This window comes from Neofelis nebulosa, chromosome 3 (assembly GCF_028018385.1).
Source record: "Neofelis nebulosa isolate mNeoNeb1 chromosome 3, mNeoNeb1.pri, whole genome shotgun sequence".
Lineage (NCBI taxonomy): Eukaryota > Metazoa > Chordata > Mammalia > Carnivora > Felidae > Neofelis > Neofelis nebulosa.
The window spans coordinates 169700879-169720024 of record NC_080784.1 but is presented as its reverse complement, the minus strand read 5'-3'; the positions used below and the strand labels follow the sequence as shown (position 1 = coordinate 169720024).

Below are 19146 nucleotides of genomic sequence, written 5' to 3'. Positions count from 1 at the left end.
TAGATTCTGTATTTTAAAGAGATATAGTTTAGTATAGATTCTACTGTATCTGCAATAAATAAAAATGACTAGCAAGGCATTGTTCTATGAACTTTAGGTTTAAATCATTTAGGTCTTGCAACGAGCTTATGAAGTATTATTATCCCATTTTAGAGGAAAAGAAATAGACATTAAATACCTTTCCTGGGTGGAAGCTAGCAGGTGGAAGAGCCAATGTTTGAAACCTGTTATGCTAAGCTCAGAGCCCACATTATTATCCAAGATAATTTCAGGAATCAACTGAACTCTATCAAGAAGTTAGCATATGCCATTAAGATGGAAAGTGCAAAGGGGAGAGGGATTCGGTATTCAGTGAAGGCATCTTGAAAAGGTCATTTGGATTGAGACTTGGTTGTTAAGAAAGAAGCCATTTGAAAGACTATGTGAAGAGGATTTAAAGCAAATTCTCTGAGGTGGCAAGGAATTTTGCAGTGTGTGGTTTAGAAAGTGAGCCAGGTGGTAGTCATTTTGAATTAGAGAAAAGTTGAAGGAGATGGAAGGAAGTCAGTGGCATAGGCAGAGGCCAGATCATAGAGGACATGGTAAGGAGTCTAGATTCTATTAAACTTGATGTGGAATGCCACTGCAGGATTTTAGGCAATGGGATGATATGATCTGTTTTTGCAGAAATTGTTTAGGAGGATGTTGTGGCAGTAACACAGGCATGAGGCACAGGTGGCTTGGACTAGGACAGCAGTGGGCACGGGAGAAACTGATAGAAGATTCTTGGCAGCTGAGGGAAGGATGAATTGGAGGGGTCAAGGGTGAAGCAGGCATGTAAGTAAGTTCATTCTGGGGAAATGATAAGCTGTTCTAAGTGGATAAGGTCCCATGGAGCTAGGACTGAACAGGTTAAAAAGGTATATGGAAAGATTTGTTAGGGTTCAACTTCTGCTGAAAAGGAGGGGAAAGAGAGGGACAATTGTTGAAGATGATTTCTGACATCAGAATTCTGACAGCTTCCTCGTACTAATGTATTAATGTCATAGGAAAAGGCCAAATTGTTATATAGTAGCCAAATTTAGATCATCATGCTTTCTATTCCTTCTTTCAAAGTTCTTTGTGTGAGAACGCAAGTTCCCTCCTGTAACAGCAAGGACTCAGAATGTATTCTTTTTTCTGACACACAAATTCACTGACAAGTTTACCAAAGATAACATTTTCAATTTTAGTCCATTGAAATTTTAAACTTATTTTGTGATTTTGTGCTTTTCAAGTTAGTTTTCCTTCATGAAAAACCAGCTTGATTAAATGAACTGCAGAAATACATAGACCAAAAATGGCATATAAAAATGAAATTAATCTAAGCCTCAAGTGAACTATAAGCCATGAAACATTTATAAACCAAATGACTTCATTCTCCTGGTAACTGCATTAATGAACCATTAATACATATGCCAGAATACTGTGAAGCTACTCTTATAAATGTAACATTGTATGTGCATAAAATATGCATTTAAATTTTTTTCCATTAATGAATCATCTAATATATAGAGTATTTGTATGTATACATACATATCTCCAATACAGAGAGAGAAAGCTTATTTTATTTTTTATTTATTTTTTAATGTTTATTTATTTTTGAGAGAGAGAGGGAGAGAGAGAGACAGAGACAGAGAATCCAAAATGAGCTCTGTGTTGACAGCAGAGAACCCAATATGGGGCTTGAACTCACAAACTGTGAGATCATGACCTGAGCCAAAGTCATATGCTTAACCGACTGAGCCATCCAGACGCCCAGAGAGAACATTTAAATCAATATTATAAATAGTCACAGTTTCATCAGTTAATTATTTTAATTCAACTACTTAAGTAATTATTTCTGGGTTCTGAGTGATCAAAAAAATGGGATAATATGAAAAAAGGTTCTTACCTGATGCAAAGAGCACTATGTTCTGCTTGCAATTATTTTCCTTTCCTTTCCTCTTTTCCCATTTTCTCTCCCTCCATCCCTCCCTCCCTTTCCTCTCTTCTCTCTCTAAACTCTCTCCTAAGGTGATCTTATCCATTTCGTTGGCCCTATACACCATCTCTGTATAGACAGTTCCTAAAGTCATACACAGCGCTCACCTTTCTTCACAGCCCCAGACCATTTGTTATCTCATAGCCATAACCGATTTTAGCCAAACTCGTTTTTAAAAATCTCGACACTCCCCAACTGAATACTCTCTCCTCCATTCCAAGAAATGGAATTGCAAACCATTTATTCACTTAACTCTGAAATCATCTAATTCTTCAATGAATGCTACAGATTCTACCTCTAAAATGTATCTTCCACTAACCAATTCTCTCCATCTCCACTATCACTGTAGGTTAGGCCACCATGTTCTCCCACTTAGACTTCTGTTTGTAGTTACTTGAAAAAGTGATGGGGCACCTGGATGGCTCAGTCGGTTGAATGTCCGACTTTGGCGCAGGTCATGATCTCGCAGTTTGTGAGTTGGAGCCTGATGTCAGATTCTGTGCGGACAGATCTGGAAGACAGATCTGTGCTCAGATCCTGGAGGCTGCTTCGGATTCTGTGACTCCTTTTCTCTCTACCCCTTCCCTGCTCCTGCTCTCTCTCCCAAAAATAAATAAACATTAAAAAAAAAAAAAAGTGAGATGTCCCTTTTAAAATAGCACATTGGTAGATTGTAGTAAGTTTACATAATAAAGACTATTGAAATTGTACCTTTAATGGCGTAGTGACTTGCCAAAATGGGAGGGGGGGGTAGGGAGGGTGGAGGGGTCTCTTTGGTTGTTTCTGACTGCAATTAACAGTGGGAATAAGGAGAATTTTCATCCATAATTTCTTATTCTGTTTCTGGTGATCTGCCAGGTGTTAAAGAGATTGTGAGATGATCAACAGTTTTACCTGAAACAATTCACCCTGTATCTGACAATTAGGCAAACATATATGTGTTAAATTAGAAGATAAATACTTAGATGGACGGATAACAATCACTACTTTTAAATTTTCATACTTAGAGCCCAGGATTTCTAATGGTATGTATCAGTTTAAGAATCACATAAGATTATGACATCCTTACTGTGATCCTTTGGTATAAAAACAGAGGCTCAGAAAGCTACATGACTCTTGCAAACTCACACACCTAGTATGTGACAGAACCTAGCTTGGACCACCAATTCTCACATCCAGCCCTGTTTTCCTTCATTTCTCAAACTGTTTCTCCCAAAAGACTGTCTGTGGCTGTCCAAAATACTGTTGTTAGAAACGTACCTTTTTGGAAACATTAAATGATATTTATGTGCAGCCTTCAAAAAATATTGGCAGAACAGAGATGCCACTGAATGACGATGAGAAAAACGTATCATTTTCTACCCCTGCAGACAAAGAAATGGATTGTTTGTTACCAGTGTTTATCAAGTAATTACTTAATTTTGGCAGTCTGTATTGCAATTTAGTGTACAATGATTCCATTGTAACCATAAATTACTATTCTTATTAAGGTAGAAATAATATGATACAATCTGTGTTCCATTACTTTCTTTTTAGTTTATTTATTTTGAGAGAGAGCACCTGTGCAGGAGCGAGGGAGTGTGGGGGAGGGGCAGAGAGCAAGAGAAAGAGAGAGAGAGAGTCCCAAACTGGCTCACCAACTATGAGATCATGACCTGAGCCAAAACCAAGAGTCGGGCACTTAATTGACTGAGGCACCCAGCAGACTCCTGTTTTTGTTTTTGTTTTTTTAGTTTATTTCCATTACTCTTTTAAAAACTATATTTTGGTCAGTATTCTCTACATGCTCCTTTTGTTAATACCACCTAAGATCTGTTTCTGATCATGTTCCCATTAAAAACCATGCTGCTTCTATTTTATAAGTCTGAAACTGCAGCCCTGAATATTACATAGTCAAATGAAAATGGGCATAAAATTCTGTTCCAATGCATGAATTTTAAAGAGCTCAGTGTGTTCTATGCAAGAAGATAGAACTACAAGGTTTTCCCTCATTAACGTTGTCATAATTTATTGTTGTGTTCCAATTTGGCTATTTCTTGTTAGCTTCCACTTTTGTCTGAGAAAAAATGGAATCGAGCAGAATTATTACTGAACGCATGAGGTTTTTAGTTTGGTAATAATTAAACACTAGCAAAAAGATAATTTGCATCTGAAATTATGAAAGTTGATGTGAGTAGTAGTTGAGTTATACATTCTTAGTAACCATATTATTATGAAATCTTTTTAAAATGTAATAACAAAATCCAATTTATATACATTTAGCAGACCAATAAAATTAATTTTTATAGGAAATCTTTCCTACTAATTACATAAATTCCTCCACAAGGTATCTAACCACATGGATCTTTAGTGCTCTCATCTGAAAAATAAGAATACAATTAGGGACACCTAGGTGGCCCAGTCAGTTGAGCGTTTGACTCAGCTCAGGTCATGATCTCACAGTGTGTGAGCTCAAGCCCCACACTGGGCTCACTGCTGTCAGCAAGGAGCCCGAGTCAAATCCTCTGTCCCCTGTCCCCTTATCTGCCCCCGCCTCCAAAAAAAAAAAGAATAGAATTTATACCTACCTGTTAGGGACTATTTATTTTATCTTATCAAATTCATTTTATTTTTCCATGTTTTATAATATACCTAAGTTATTAAAATGAATACACATATGTAACACACATTAGTATATATGTGTGAGTATAAATAAATTTGTGTATAAAACATGAGTTAAATTATACAGGCTTTTGTAACAGGAATAATTAACACAATGTGGAGCAAATAGTAAATGCTCAGTAAATATTATCTGTTATGATTATGCTTCTAGGTGGAAATAAAGTTGGAGAATAACAGGTAACTATATTCACTCTCTGTCCAATATTTATAGCAATTCACCACATAAATATTTATTAATGAATTCTTCTTTGCTATTACATAAATCTACACGAAAAAAATCCATTTCACTAAAAGAAGGTGATGGGTATCTTATGTATACAAATAGTGATTACACATGAAAGATTACTTCAACTTTTACCTCTTATTTTTTAGAAAGAAATAAAGATTTTAATGACAGACTAAGAATGGACTTTCTTGCCAGTACATCACTTATTATTTTGATTAAACTCTCTCAGATACCAATCAGTAATGATGCAAGCATATCTTATCTATATGTCTTTCAGCAATGAAAGGCAAAATCTATCCCATGCTCTGTCATAATTCTACCTTTGCAATTGTACCATTAGATTTTTTCAAGGTATTCCATCACACTGAGTGGGTAAAAGGAGTTGCAGCAGTTTGGAAAATTGACCAAATATTTTATATATATATAAATATATGTATATGTGTATATGTATATACACATATATATGTATATATACATATATATATTTAAATGTAATTCTTAATATAGAAATTCTATTTCATAAAACAGTAGCTCCACTTTTTGGCACTAGGATATCACTCATTACCTACAGCTTAAATTTTTAATTTAGTGGACATGTAGTCAAACATTGCCTTAATATATAGGTGTCCTTTTACAAACAACTCTGTACTTTGAAGTATTTATATTTTCATTCACAAACTTGAGCTAGGAAAATTAGTGTACTTAATGACAAAACGATATCTTTAATACAATTTTGTTTCTTTTTAAAAAATATTTTGGGTCTTTGGTTTAAAATGGCACTAGGCTAGAAAGTTGCCTCACAATTTCTAAACAAGATGCTCATGGGGGTTTAGAAAAAGATAAATACTCCACAATCCCAAAAAGTGATGCTTGGAATCAGCCTACTGCCAGAATCTGGGTAGAATTTCTATGATAAACTTGATGAGTCTGCAGTGAGAAAAATGACTTCTATCACATTCTTCGCATCACGCAGGACAACAGTCATTCATATGAAAAGAAGGAGGTAGATTCCTGAGATCCTTGGAGTCGTAGGCTTTATACATATTAGAAGAAAAAGCAGCCGTGCCATTATGGTAAGGATTCTACTTTTTTTTTTTTTCCCAATGTCTATTTATTTATTTTTGAGAGAGTGAGGGAGGGGGGAGAGAATACATGGCGGGGAGAGGGGGAGAGAATTCCAAGCAGGATCCACACTATCAGTGCAGAGCCTCATGCAGTGCCAGATCTCATCAACTGTGAGCCAAAAATCAAGAGCCTGACGCTTAACTGACTGAGCCGCCCCCAGGGACCCCAGGATTCTGCTTGAGTGCCAGTGGCAAAATCCGGCCACCTGCTTGTATGCTGATACATACTTAGAGAAGGCTTCTTCTAGTGAGAAGGAGGCTCGGTGTTGGGGAATACCATGAAGAGGAGTTGCAGCAGTAGCACTGGGGTGGAAGTTGTTGATTGTCAAGGTTGATGCATCTTGGAACTACCATCTCCCCTCTATGCGGCTATTGGTAGTGTCAAAGATAAGAGGTATTTAGTGACAATTTATATTGGGGGAATAGAGCTTTTCATGTCACACAGTACTTTTGCTGAATAATCTGAGGATCCAGCCTACTATAAAAATCCAACAGAAGAACTACCATTTGTATTTATTCTTATCCAATGAGAAACAAACATTAAGCTTTACCAGTATTTTGTATACAAATCTATACTGTACCCTCCTTCTTTTCCAGGGCTCATCTGCAGTGTTAGTGAGGTCTTGAGGGAAGAGTCGGAGCCCACAGCTTAGAGGGAAGAGTCGGAGCCCACAGCTTAGAGGGGTTGACAGGAGTGCCCGTTTTCATCCCTTCCCTTTTGTAGGACAGCAACATATTGTGGTTTATAAATGCCCACTAAATACAGTAATGGACTGGATTTGTGTTTAACTTAAATTTTCCTCACAAGATCACACATGTCTTCAAAGTCAAAGTCAGAGAACAGATTAAATGAGAAGACAACAAATTAGAACAAAACATAAGAGGAGGAAGCTGATACCAAAAAGGAGTTGGGTTATTTAGGAAGCATGTAAAGAAGCCATTTAGTAAAACAGAATAATTTAAATCCTCAATGGAAATGATAGAGTATAAATGATAGTTCAGAAATTTTAATCAGGGCTGTAGAGAATACACTTAAGATATTACCTTCTAATTCAGAAGAAAAGGACAAAGAGATTAAAATGAAAGAGAAAATAATAGCAAAGAAATAAACAATAACAGGCAAAAATTTAAAGTATTAATAATTTTAAACTAAAACTAGAATTAACTTTGACCCATCAAATTAACATAGACAAAATTAAGTGAAAACATCTAGTTTTAGTAAATATGAAGGCAATCAGAACTCTCTCAGAGTTTATTTTAGTGTACATTGTATTTAAAAATCCATAGCAGGTAATTAGGCATTGAAACACATTATAAAACTTGTATGTTACCTGACTTATCAAATCCAATGGAAGGAATTTATCCTAAGAATGTAATCAGGGACACACATAAAGTAAAATCTCCTACTGGCATGAATGTCTAAGGGACTAGTTAAATAAATCATGATACACCTCTGCAACTGAACACTTTGTGGTTTGAGGCCCATTAAGGATAACTGCAAATTCTTTGACACTCCTCTTATTAAGAAGTGGGATCTATTTCTCTTCACCTTGGATATGGGCTGGCCTTAGTGACTTGCTTAACCAATAAAATGTGGTAGAAGTGGTGTTCTCAGATTCTCAGAGTTGGGTAATAAAGAAGAAGCTATTCAGCTTCTGCTCGGGTCTCTTGCAACACTCGTTCTTGGACCACTTGCCATATAATGAGACCAGCTATCCTGAGGCTGTCATGCTGGAGAGGCTGTGTGAGGACACCACATGGAGAGGTCCTGTAACCAAAAGAAAAAAGAGATGTTGGGCATTTTAAGTCTCCAGCTTTTCCAGTCATCCCAGTTGAGGCCACAGTTATCAGGAAACAGAAAGAACTCATCCCTGCCAAGTCCTGCCCAAACTGCAGATAGATGAGCAAAAGGAATGGTTCTTATTTTAAGCCACTACATTTTGGAGTGGTTTGTAATACAGCAATAAATAAGTAGAACATGATTTGGTGTGTGGAATTGGTATAGGGGCAGAAAATTCTTCCCTTCTTCCTTCCAGATGCTTTGGTTGGTCTAATAATTAAATTGACATAAGCCAAAAAAAAATAAATTTGTGAAGAATTGATGAGACAAAGAAGTCTGGGCTTAGGATAGTAAATTAGTGAGGAAGATGGCACCTGGGTGGCTCAGTTGGTTGAGCAGTTGACTCTTGATTTTGGCTCAGGTCAAGATCCCAGAGTCATGGGATCAAGACCCGTGTCAGGCTCCATGCTGAGTGTGGAGCTGCTTAAGATTCTCTTCCTCTTTCTGCCCCTCCCCCACTCATTGTCTCTAAATAAATAAATAAATAGATAGATAAATAAACATTTAAAAAAGAAATATACTCTCAAATTCATTTGGCAGAATTGATTTTCAGGACTGACCATTTTACATATATTCCTCAAATCATGTAATAGCCTTTAGAACTTACATGAGTTCATTTTAGTTAAATACATATATTACAGTGTTATATATGTTTTACATATATGTTCCTATATACATGAAGTTAGAAACAGTAATAGCTCACAGTAATTAGCATCACATAGTGATAAATTAATTGCTTAGCAAATACTAATGACAAACATTTCTATTAAGAAATAGACGTATCACACTCCTTGGCATTTACACAAAGGAACTGAAAAATGTATGTCTATAACAAAGCAGCACGTTGATGTTTATAGCAACTTCATAACTGTCAAAACTTGGAAGCAACCAACAGGTTCTTCAGTAGGCAAATGGATAAATAAACTGTGATACATCCATACAATGAAATCTGCAGCACAAAGAGAAAGGAGTTATCAAGTCATGAAAAGATATGCAGGAAACTTAAATATATATTATGAGGTGAAAGAAGCTAATCTGGAAAGGTTATACACTCTATAATTCCAACCATATGATATTTAGAAAAAACAAAATTATGAACACATTAAAGACCAGTGATCTCCAAGGGTTGCAGGACAGTGTTTTTATATGGAAATCTCCTGCCAAGCAACTGGTAAAGCTGTGGATTTTAGGCTGTGGATATCATACTATAGTTCTCACAGAATAATAGTGATATTGAGAGATCTTATTGGAAAGGTTGCTTTACAGTTGTTGTAGGAAGCATCTTATATGGCTCTGATTGATACCAGCATCCTGGTGTTCATGTTTTGTATAATACCTTTCCTTGAGTGTAATCTGGACAAGTAGCTTGGTTCTAATCAGTTAAACATGACAATGGTCATGGGGGGTAATGGCCACAATTAAGTTACAAATCATTGTGACTTCTGTCTTGTTGGGAGACTCTATCTATTGTCTGCATGGCTTGCACACTTTGATGATATGAGCTGCATTGTGGGAGAGGCCCAGGAGGCATGTAACTGGGAGGGCTCCAGTAAATAGACAGGTAAGAAGTGAGGATCTCAGTCAACCCAATCTGAATGCTGCCAACAGTCACTGAGTGAGCCTGGTGACAGACCCTTCTCTGGCTGCAACTTCAGATGAGATGCTAGTTCAGATGAGATTCCTAGTTCAAACACCTTCATTGCAGCCTTGTCATAGGCTGTGAAAACAGGGGACCCAAATAAGCCATGTGAGGTTTCTTGACCCAGAAACTATGAGATAATGAATGTGTGTTGCTCTGTAACAATAGATAATAAAAGATCCTTTTCAGTAAAACTGCTTTTATGTAAGTCCTTAAAAAAAACAAAAAACAACTAATTAAATGAACAAAACTCATCTTCATAAAAATCATGCCAATTTTATGAAACTCTCCTTTTCTAAGAAAGTCATATAATTCATCTGGCAAGGCAAAACAGTATCTACTATAATGTGTCTTCTAGATGTCAGACACTTATGCTATTTCTCCCTAAATCATCTGTTATGATGAAGAAGGTAAATGGGAGATATGAGATTCATCCAACAAAACCTACATGATACCAGAGGACCTACAGCTCACCTTTTTCTAGAGGGAAGGACAGTATCAAATTCCTTCACTAAGACCACCACAGAGTTTTGTGTCAGAGATTTCCCTAGTCATCATTTCCTTCAGACACAGAGGTGTACATACAATAATGTAAGATGGCTTCTTCCCCCTTTTGACCTCAGGCAATTTACTAGCTTCCCTGGATCTCCATTTTTTTATCAATAAAATGAAGTTTTTGGATTATATGATGATGTATAAAAACACCTCCCATAACTACTAAAATATTGCAAATAAGTGCATCTAAAAAGATGCTACATTCTTGATGTGGCCACTCCAGAAGCTTCTGATAAGAGACTATACTCTTTAATGCAAAGTTGTTGGATGTACAGCCTGAATGTGCCAACAATTTATGCTCACACATTTTATTGCAAACTTAAATCCTCTGCAATCCACAGAGATTCTTTCGAGTAGAGCCTCTAGGCTTTTTTTTTTTTTTTTTTGGACACTTGTTTTTTCATATTACTAGTTCAACTTTAAAAGTATTTATTCCTCACACAAAAAACCATAAAATACCTAGGAATAAATCTAACCAAAGACGTGAAAAATCTATCCACTGAAAACTATAGAAAGCTTATGAAAGAAATTGAAGAAGACACAAAAAAATGGAAAGAGATTCCATGCTCCTGGATAGGAAGAACAAATATTGTTAAAATGTCAATACTACCCAAAGCAATCTACATATTCAATGCAATCCCTATCAAAATAACACCAGCATTCTTCACAGAGCCAGAACAAATAATCCTAAAATTTGTATGGAACCCGAAAAGACCCCAAATAGCCAAAGCAATCTTGAAAAAGAAAACCAAAGCAGGACACAACAACCCCAGACTTCAAGGTATACTACAAAGCTGTAATCATCAAGACAGTATGGTACCAGCACAAGAACAGACACTCAGATCAATGGAACAGAATAGAGAACCCAGAAATGGACCCACAAACATATGGCTAACTAATCTTTGACCAAGCAGGAAAGAATATCCAATGGAATAAAGACAGCCTCTTCAGCAAGTGGTGCTGGGAAAACTGGACAGGAACATGCAGAAGAATGAACCTGGACCACTTTCTTACACCATACACAAAAATAAACTCAAAATGTATGAAAGACCTCAATGTAAGACAGGAAGCCATCAACATCCTCAAGGAGAAAGCAGGCAAAAACCTCTTCGATCTTGGCCGCAGCAACTTCTTATTCAACACGTCTCCAGAGGCAAGGGAAACAAAAGCAAAAATGAACTACTGGGACCTCATCAAAATAAAAAGCTTCTGCACAGTGAAGGAAACAATCAGAAAAAACTAAAAGGCAACCGAAAGAATGGGAGAAGATATTTGCAAATGACATATCAGATAAAGGGTTAGTATCCTAAATCTTAAATAACTTATCAAACTCAACACCCAAAAAACAAAGAATCCAGTGAAGAAATGGGCAAAAGTCATGGATAGACATTTCTCCAAAGAAGACATCCAGATGGCCAACCGACACATAAAAAAATGCTCAACATCACTCATCATCAGTGAGTTACCACCTTATACCTGTCAGAGTGGCTCACATTAACAACTCAGGCAACAACAGATGTTGGTGAGGATGTGAAAAAGAGGATCTCTTTTGCATTGTTAGTGGGAATGCAAGCTGGTGCAGCCACTCTGGAAAACAGTATGGAGGTTCCTCAAAAAACTAAAAATAGAACTACCCTATGACCCAGCAATTGCATTGCTAGGCATTTATCGAAAGGATACATGTGTACTATTTCGAAGGGACACATGCACCCCCATGTATATAGCAGAACTATCAACAATAGCCAAAGTATGGAAAGAGCTCAAATGTCCATTGCTGGATGAATGCATAAAGAAAATGTGGTATATATATATAATGGAGTATTACTTGGCAATCAAAAAGAATGAAATCTTGCCATTTGCAACTATGTGGATGGAACTGGAGGGTATTATGCTAAGTGAAATTAGTCAGAGAAAGACAAAAATCATATGACTTCACTCATATGAGGCCGTTAAGAGACAAAACAGATGAACATAAGGGAAGGGAAACAAAAATAATATAAAAACAGGGAGGGGGAAAAAACAGAAGAGACACATAAATATGGAGAACAAACTGAGGGTTACGGGAGGGGTTGTTCGAGGCGGGATGGGCTAAATGGGTAAGGGGCACTAAGGAATCTACTCCTGAAATCATTGTTGCACTATATGCTAACTAATTTGGATGTAAATTCAAATATAAATAAATAAAACTAGTAAAAAAAAAAGTAATTATTCCTCATAGTCGTTACTCTAGAAGTGACAATTCCTTTCCTTCAGAGCAAGAAAGAAATAAAAAAATGTTCCACAACAGGGGCACCTCGGTGGCTCAGCTCAGTCACTCAAGCATCTGACTCTTTATTACGGCTCAGGTCATGATCTCACAGTTCATGGGATTGAGCATTGAGTTGGGTCATGGGCTGATAGTGTGGAGCCTGCTTGAGATTCTCTCTCTCCTCTCTCTCTGCCCCTCCCTCTCCCTCCCTCTCTCTCTCAAATAAACAAATAAAGATTAAAAAAAAATTCCACAACTGCCAAAGAGAAATAAGCACAAAACTGAAAGATATTCCCTATGGTAACTCACTTTTAAATAAATTAATATTTATGAGGTGTTTAATGAATCTAAAACTAATGATAAAAGTCAGAGAAATTAGAAGAGGAAAAATAATCAGCACTGTACAAATAATAATTTACAAAAGAAAATCAGAGAAGCAAAAAATAAAGTAGGTAAGAAGCAGATGCTAAAGTGATTTTCTAAAAGACAAATGAAGTCACAAAAAATTAATTCCCTTAAGGAATAAAGATCTATTTTTCCTTGGCATTCTTGCTCTTAGACGTGCAATCTCCAGGATTGTTTACTAATCCTTTAATGCCTATAGAGACATTTATTAACACCAATATCCACCATTGTTTCATTTGCTGTCAGCACCTAGTTTTTCTTTGGGAGAACACCCTGCTGAGGTTTGAGGGCCACGTGGTTCTGACCAGAATGACAGCACATTCTCTGGGAGAAACACTGCAATAACCTTCACTTAGCTATTGCTGTACAGTTTGGGTTCCGATACTCTCTTAAACACTTCTAATCTTGGGGCACAGAGCACATGAGTCTTAATTTCAAGGTCGTGAGTTCAAGCCACATGTTGAGCATGGTGCTTGTGAAACGGCGGGCCTACGCCGGCCGACTCCACCTTGTTCTGTGTCCCTCACCTTGACCACGCCTCCTCCCCTTGAGTAACGTCCTGCTCACCCATTCAAACTTCCCGATCAAAACACGCCTGGCGACCTGCGTAACAGGACTCAGACCCTTCCCCAGCTAATTGGCTGAGGCCACAGCCATTACCTCACCAACTGCCCCTAGGCCCCAATAAAACCTTTGTGCTTTTGAAACTCGCTCTCTCTCCCCGGCATCTCACCGCTGCATTGGTGCAGGTAGGGGATTGAGCTCAAGCTAGCTCAAATAAAGGCTCTGTGCTTTTGCATCGGACTCGGCTCCCTGGTGGTCTTTGGAGATCACGAATTCTGGGCATAACACTTGCACTTCCAACCTTATGCCTCCCCATATTTTAGGAGGATAAAAATTACACATTAACATCCATAATAAATTACTTATTTAGGAATTTAACTCTTTATAACAAAATTGATTAAAATGTTTAATTCAGTATTTTCTTTAAGTAAAATACAAATGTTCACTGATATAGCTTTTGGAAAAAGACAGCTTTCATAGTTTTACTAGTGAAGATCTGTGCTCCCAAATATATGATATTCCAAAGAGTACAGCCATTGTTGAGCATTCCCTTGTAGTTACGAAAGCTACATGCCTGAAGGACACAGCAGCCAGGCTATTCATGTGTGACATAATTTGGTGCATGAGTACTATATCATTCCAGCAGGTCAAGACATTAGGCTAGGTCATCAAACAGGTTTTTGTATACCCAAACAATAAATATAGGAATCCAAAGACAAGTCATTTCAGTTATTTCTAAATCCCTGAAACAATAAGTTTCATGGAGGAATTTGTGAACCAGAAGCTTTGCTTTTAAGGTGTTTTTTTTTCTCTTATAAGTTTATTTATTTTGGGAGAAGGAGTGCAAGGGGGGGAGGGCAGAGAGAGAGCAAGAAAGAATCCCAAGCAAGCTCTGCACTGTCAACATGGAGTGGTATGTGGGGCTCAAACCCATGAGCTGTGAGACCATGACTTGAGCTGAAATCAAGAGTTGGATGCTTAACTGACTGAGCCACCCAGGCGCCCCACTCCCACCTTTTTTTTTAAATCATAAAGACTAATACACCATGAAGTAGTTGAATTGTAAAGGCAGTCACAAGAGTCTCACTAGGGCAAAACAAAACAAAATGGTGCCTCTTCCCTTGTATTCTTAATCTTCTAAACCAATAGATGATATCTGTGATGAATGAAAACCACAGGCCAGTTGATACACTTCAAGTGTGAAATAGGAAAATCTTTTTTTTTTTTTTTTTTTACTTTGGTGTTCTAAAAGTTGCCTTTTTCATATTCAATTCTCTTTTCAAGGCAGGCCAATTTTACCTTTTAGTCAAATTTATTTCTTCTCCATCCCTACCCTACCACTGCCCTAATAAGCCATCATCATTTATCTCTCAAACCTAACTTCTAACCTGCCTTCAAGCAGCTGTCAGATTGACCTACATGAAACACTATCTAGCCATGTTACTCCCCTTGCCTAAAACCTTTCCAAACCAGCAGCGGCTGTAACCACCTACAACATGAAGGCCACACTCCTCCTTCCATGGTCTGGCTTCTGATTTCTTTTCAAGCTTCATCTCTTTCTGAATTCTAAACTCCTGCAACCTAGAAGTGCTAGAAGTTTCCTACATGTATCATGCCTTTCCTCACATAGGATCTGGAATGCCATGCTCCACTTTGAATTATCAGCCTAGCTAAGATCGGAACACCAACTTAGGTGGCATAATTTTGTGGCCGATGGGATGATTTTGAAATCTATCAGAGTAGTGTTTGAATGTCCCTTTGTTACACACTATGTATGTGGATTCAAACAAACTATTTAACCTGCTAACGCCTCAGTTTCCCCATCTCTAATATAGGGGATATAATACTGATTATAGAGTTGTATTGAAGATTAATTGAGAGAGTATTTATAAAATTCTTAGAGGAATATGTGGCACATACTAAGTCCTTATAAGTGTCTATAAATTCACTTTCACATGAAGACTCTTCTGAGACCTCCGCTCCCTGACTATGAAAGGTGCCTCCCTTCCATTCTCCTGCAACAACCTATCCACATTTCTATCATAGCAATTACAATATTGTAATACAATTATCTTTCATATAATGACTTTCTTCCCTTGATGGTGAATCCTTTCAGTACCATAACCACATCTATTTCATTTTTGCAACCCTGAATTAATACTGTGCTTTTGGATACTTACCGGAATTTCTAAAAAAAATGTAAATGCTCACCTCACACACTATTCCATGACTGTGAACTGTTTCTCTCACTTAACAAAAGAGTATCCTAGTGTGTCAAGTTATTTTCTCAACTAGTTTATTTACTACCCTCTGACTTCAAAAACTCCCACAGTTGGGGCGCCTAGGTGGCGCAGTCGGTTAAGCGTCCGACTTCAGCCAGGTCACTATCTCGCGGTCCGTGAGTTCGAGCCCCGTGTCAGGCTCTGGGCTGATGGCTCGGAGCCTGGAGCCTGTTTCCGATTCTGTGTCTCCCTCTCTCTCTCCCCCTCCCCCGTTCATGCTCTGTCTCTCTCTGTCCCAAAAATAAATAAAAAACGTTGAAAAAAAAATTAAAAAAAAAAAAAAACTCCCACAGTGGTTGTCATCATCTTTTTAGGTATGGTTTGCAAAATTCTAGCCCTGAACTTTTTTCCCAAGCACCTGTTAGATACTGAATATCTAAGTGTCACATTCTAGTAAACATCAATTCATTTTCCAGTATACCAAAGCTAGAAAATGTGAAGTCATCCTGGACTCCTACCTCTTTCTACATCAAATTAACCCTGTTAATTCTGTCTCCAAAATACCCACCAATTACTCTTTCATCCCTGTTCTCTGCCAGTGACTCATTCAGGCCTTTAGCGTGTCTCACCTAGATTATAAAAATCGGAGCCTCCCCTCTCTCTGTCTCCATTTCTCTCTCATCACTTCATTTGCTTTCCTCTTCAGTCTATTTACACCCCATTGTTACAATAGGTTTCTGAAAACAGAAACCTGATGTGTTATTTCCTTGCATACAGTACAATAGCTTCTGGGCAGGAAAATGGTGAAATGCTAACTAGCAAGACCTTGTTCAAAGTTCTTCACCAACTTGACTGAAATTGTTTTTTCCACACATAACTCCTGCCACTTTTCTCCCTTTTTCCTCAAATAACTTCGATTTTGTAATGTGAAAGTATTTATAAAGCCCTAATTCGAAAATACATGAAACTCTAAAAATTATCACAGATTTTAAAAACTGACTTAAAAAATGAATTCTAAGCTGTAGTTTTCACTGGAGACACACGGTGGCACCATTTTAGCTGCCTAACAGTATTGGAGGTCCTTTGTTAAGGTCCCCTAAATACGCTTTTAAAGTTGTGCATGTGCTTGTGAGGAGGACTGCTGTGATGTCATCCTAAACATTATTAACAGTATGCTAGGGTTAAAATGCTTCACAGTAACTTTGAAGCAAATTTAGAGGTGCTAGAATTATTTACGTATTAGGATTTTATTTATTATTTCCTTTATTATGGGCTAAATTGCCCCTCCCCCACCTCCAAATTCATATGTTGATGATCTAACCCCAGTACACCTCAGAAGGTGACTCTATTTGAGGAGAAGATCCTTAAAGAGGTAATTTAGAATGAGGTTTTTAGGGTTGGTCCAAATCTAAAATGACTGGTGTGCTTGTAAGAGGAGATAAGGACACAAAGAGGTACAGAGGGAAGGCCATGCAGAAACAGGGAGAAGACAATCACCTATTTATTATCCAAGGAGAGAGGAGGACTCAGGAGAAACCATCCCTGCTGACACCTTGATCTCTGACTTCTAGACTCCAGAACTATGAGAAAATGCATTTCTATTGTTTAAGCCAACCAGTCCGCGGTCCTTTGTTATTGCAGCCCTAGCACACTGAGAAGCCCTTTAAACATGTTTTAAAATACATGTATACAATATACATAAATACAATAGTTGTGGATTGATGTAACCAATCCAGTGTAACCAACTGATGTAATACTAAGGATGTAATCTCCCTATTATATAGTTATTCATGGGGGAGAGGATTCTTGATTTATGTCAGATTTTAATTATGTGAGTTCTTCAGAAGTCCTTGCCTCAAAATGCCACTGTCCCAAGTCTTGCCCATTTCCCTCTACCGACCATGAATTCAATAGTTCATATGTTTTTACTTATTTTCCCTTGCTCAACAGACTTTAATGGAATGGTTAAGGGTGCAGACTCTGGAGTTAGACTGTTTGGGGTCACAGCCCACTTCATCACTAACTGTGTAACTGTGGGAAGTTTCTTAAAAAGCCACATTTTTCTCAGATGTCTGTAAAAAATAGTCACAAGAATACCTGCATTCCAGGGCCCTGTAAGGCTTAAACAAGTTGATAAAAACAAAGTTGTGTAGAGTAGTACTGGGAACATAGTGGGTACAATTATGCTGTCCACAATCCCTCTGCTTGGTTAAACTATAGTAAAACTTTTTATCCTTCCAGGCTCAGAGGATAATATACCTCCACTTTGAAACTTTATTGACTCAACCTTCCCTTTCTCCCAGATTGAAAACTAAATAAACTTGTGCTGTCAAAGATATTGCAGAGGGATGAGCTCTGGTTTCAAATACAGATTTTTCCATTTTACCTATCATGTGATTTCAGACAGTTTGCTTAATTTCTTCGAGTTCCCATATCAAGTCCAGTACCTGACACAACAAATGCTCAGTGAGTATTTTTCTAATGAATACACATCCGTGGGTTTGGGAATGTAGCATCAATCCCATAAGATATTGCAGTGTTCCCAGAATGTGGGACTAATGGAGGTACCAAGATGACTTTAGGTGAGACAGACATGGCATCCAGAACACTGAATCATACAGAGAAAATTCTTCCAATTTTATTTCAATACCGCTAATTGAGTCAAGGAGAAAAATCTTTGTTTAGTGCTATGTTTCTAAATTCTTCTGTAATGCCTGCTAATCCATGTTTTCAATCAAGAGAGATTCAGAGCCTTTCACAGGTAAGATGTTAGCATTGAATCACATTTTTTAAAAATTAATTACACTTATTTTTACTGTTTTAATTTATGACAGGTCATTCTTTTTCTATTTATAGTAAGGATACAAATTTTTCTTTTAAAATAAATTAAGTATCAAAGGTAATTTGATTTAAAGAAAAATATTAAGTATATAAAAGGAGTATAAAGATATGGTGAAATCGATGAGAATAATATTCAAATTACCGCTGTTTGGGCAACACCGATTTCTGTAAAGTACCACGAATTATCATGTTCATTGTACTTCAAGGTACCTGTAAAGTTTATTCTCTAACAAAGGTGACAGTAGTAATTAGTGTTGTAACAAGTACTGTTTTGGTTAATTAATAGGAGTCCAAGAACAAACTAGAACCAATACGATGGTGAACTCAACACAGCTGCTGTTACCATTCCTCTGTATCGAACACTAGATAGTCCAAAAAAGCTCAAAGGTGATAGTGGGGGACAGACACTGGTCTCATTATCTCTTATCATTACCACCCACCTTACTTAGCCAGAGCTCTGCCCTCTGCAAGGTCAGTATTTGTTGACATCGTAACTTGAAGATGATGGAGACTTCTGGGAGTTCAGTGTGTAACTTTTTTTCACTTTCTTTCCTGTCCCAAACTTTCCCAGGATACATTATTGCAATCAATTTTACCACCCGTGTCCTTACAGGTGCACTAAAATATTAGCAATATCACTAACAACACGGGGACTCTATTTCGACTTTTAGACTTTCAAAAACAGTTGCAAATCATTTGCCATTTGAAAGGAAGCTAAACGTCAACGCTGTTTCGAGCTCCAGACTGACACTGCTGGAGAGCGCTTCCCCTCACGTGACTCCCTTACAGCCCCGCGCGGAGGCACGCCGGCGTCACGAC

General features: G+C 37.5%; 1 long non-coding RNA gene across 1 annotated transcript; it reads right to left on the bottom strand.

Moving 5' to 3' along the window:
* Nucleotides 1-5948: 5948 nt before the first annotated feature.
* On the bottom strand, nt 5949-19090 carry LOC131507645 (uncharacterized). The gene is made up of 3 exons (XR_009259608.1): nt 18768-19090; nt 7563-7781; nt 5949-6382 (listed from the first exon to the last, which is right to left on the bottom strand). It is a non-coding gene; the product is annotated as an uncharacterized LOC131507645 (long non-coding RNA).
* Between the last annotated feature and the right edge of the window lie 56 nt (nt 19091-19146).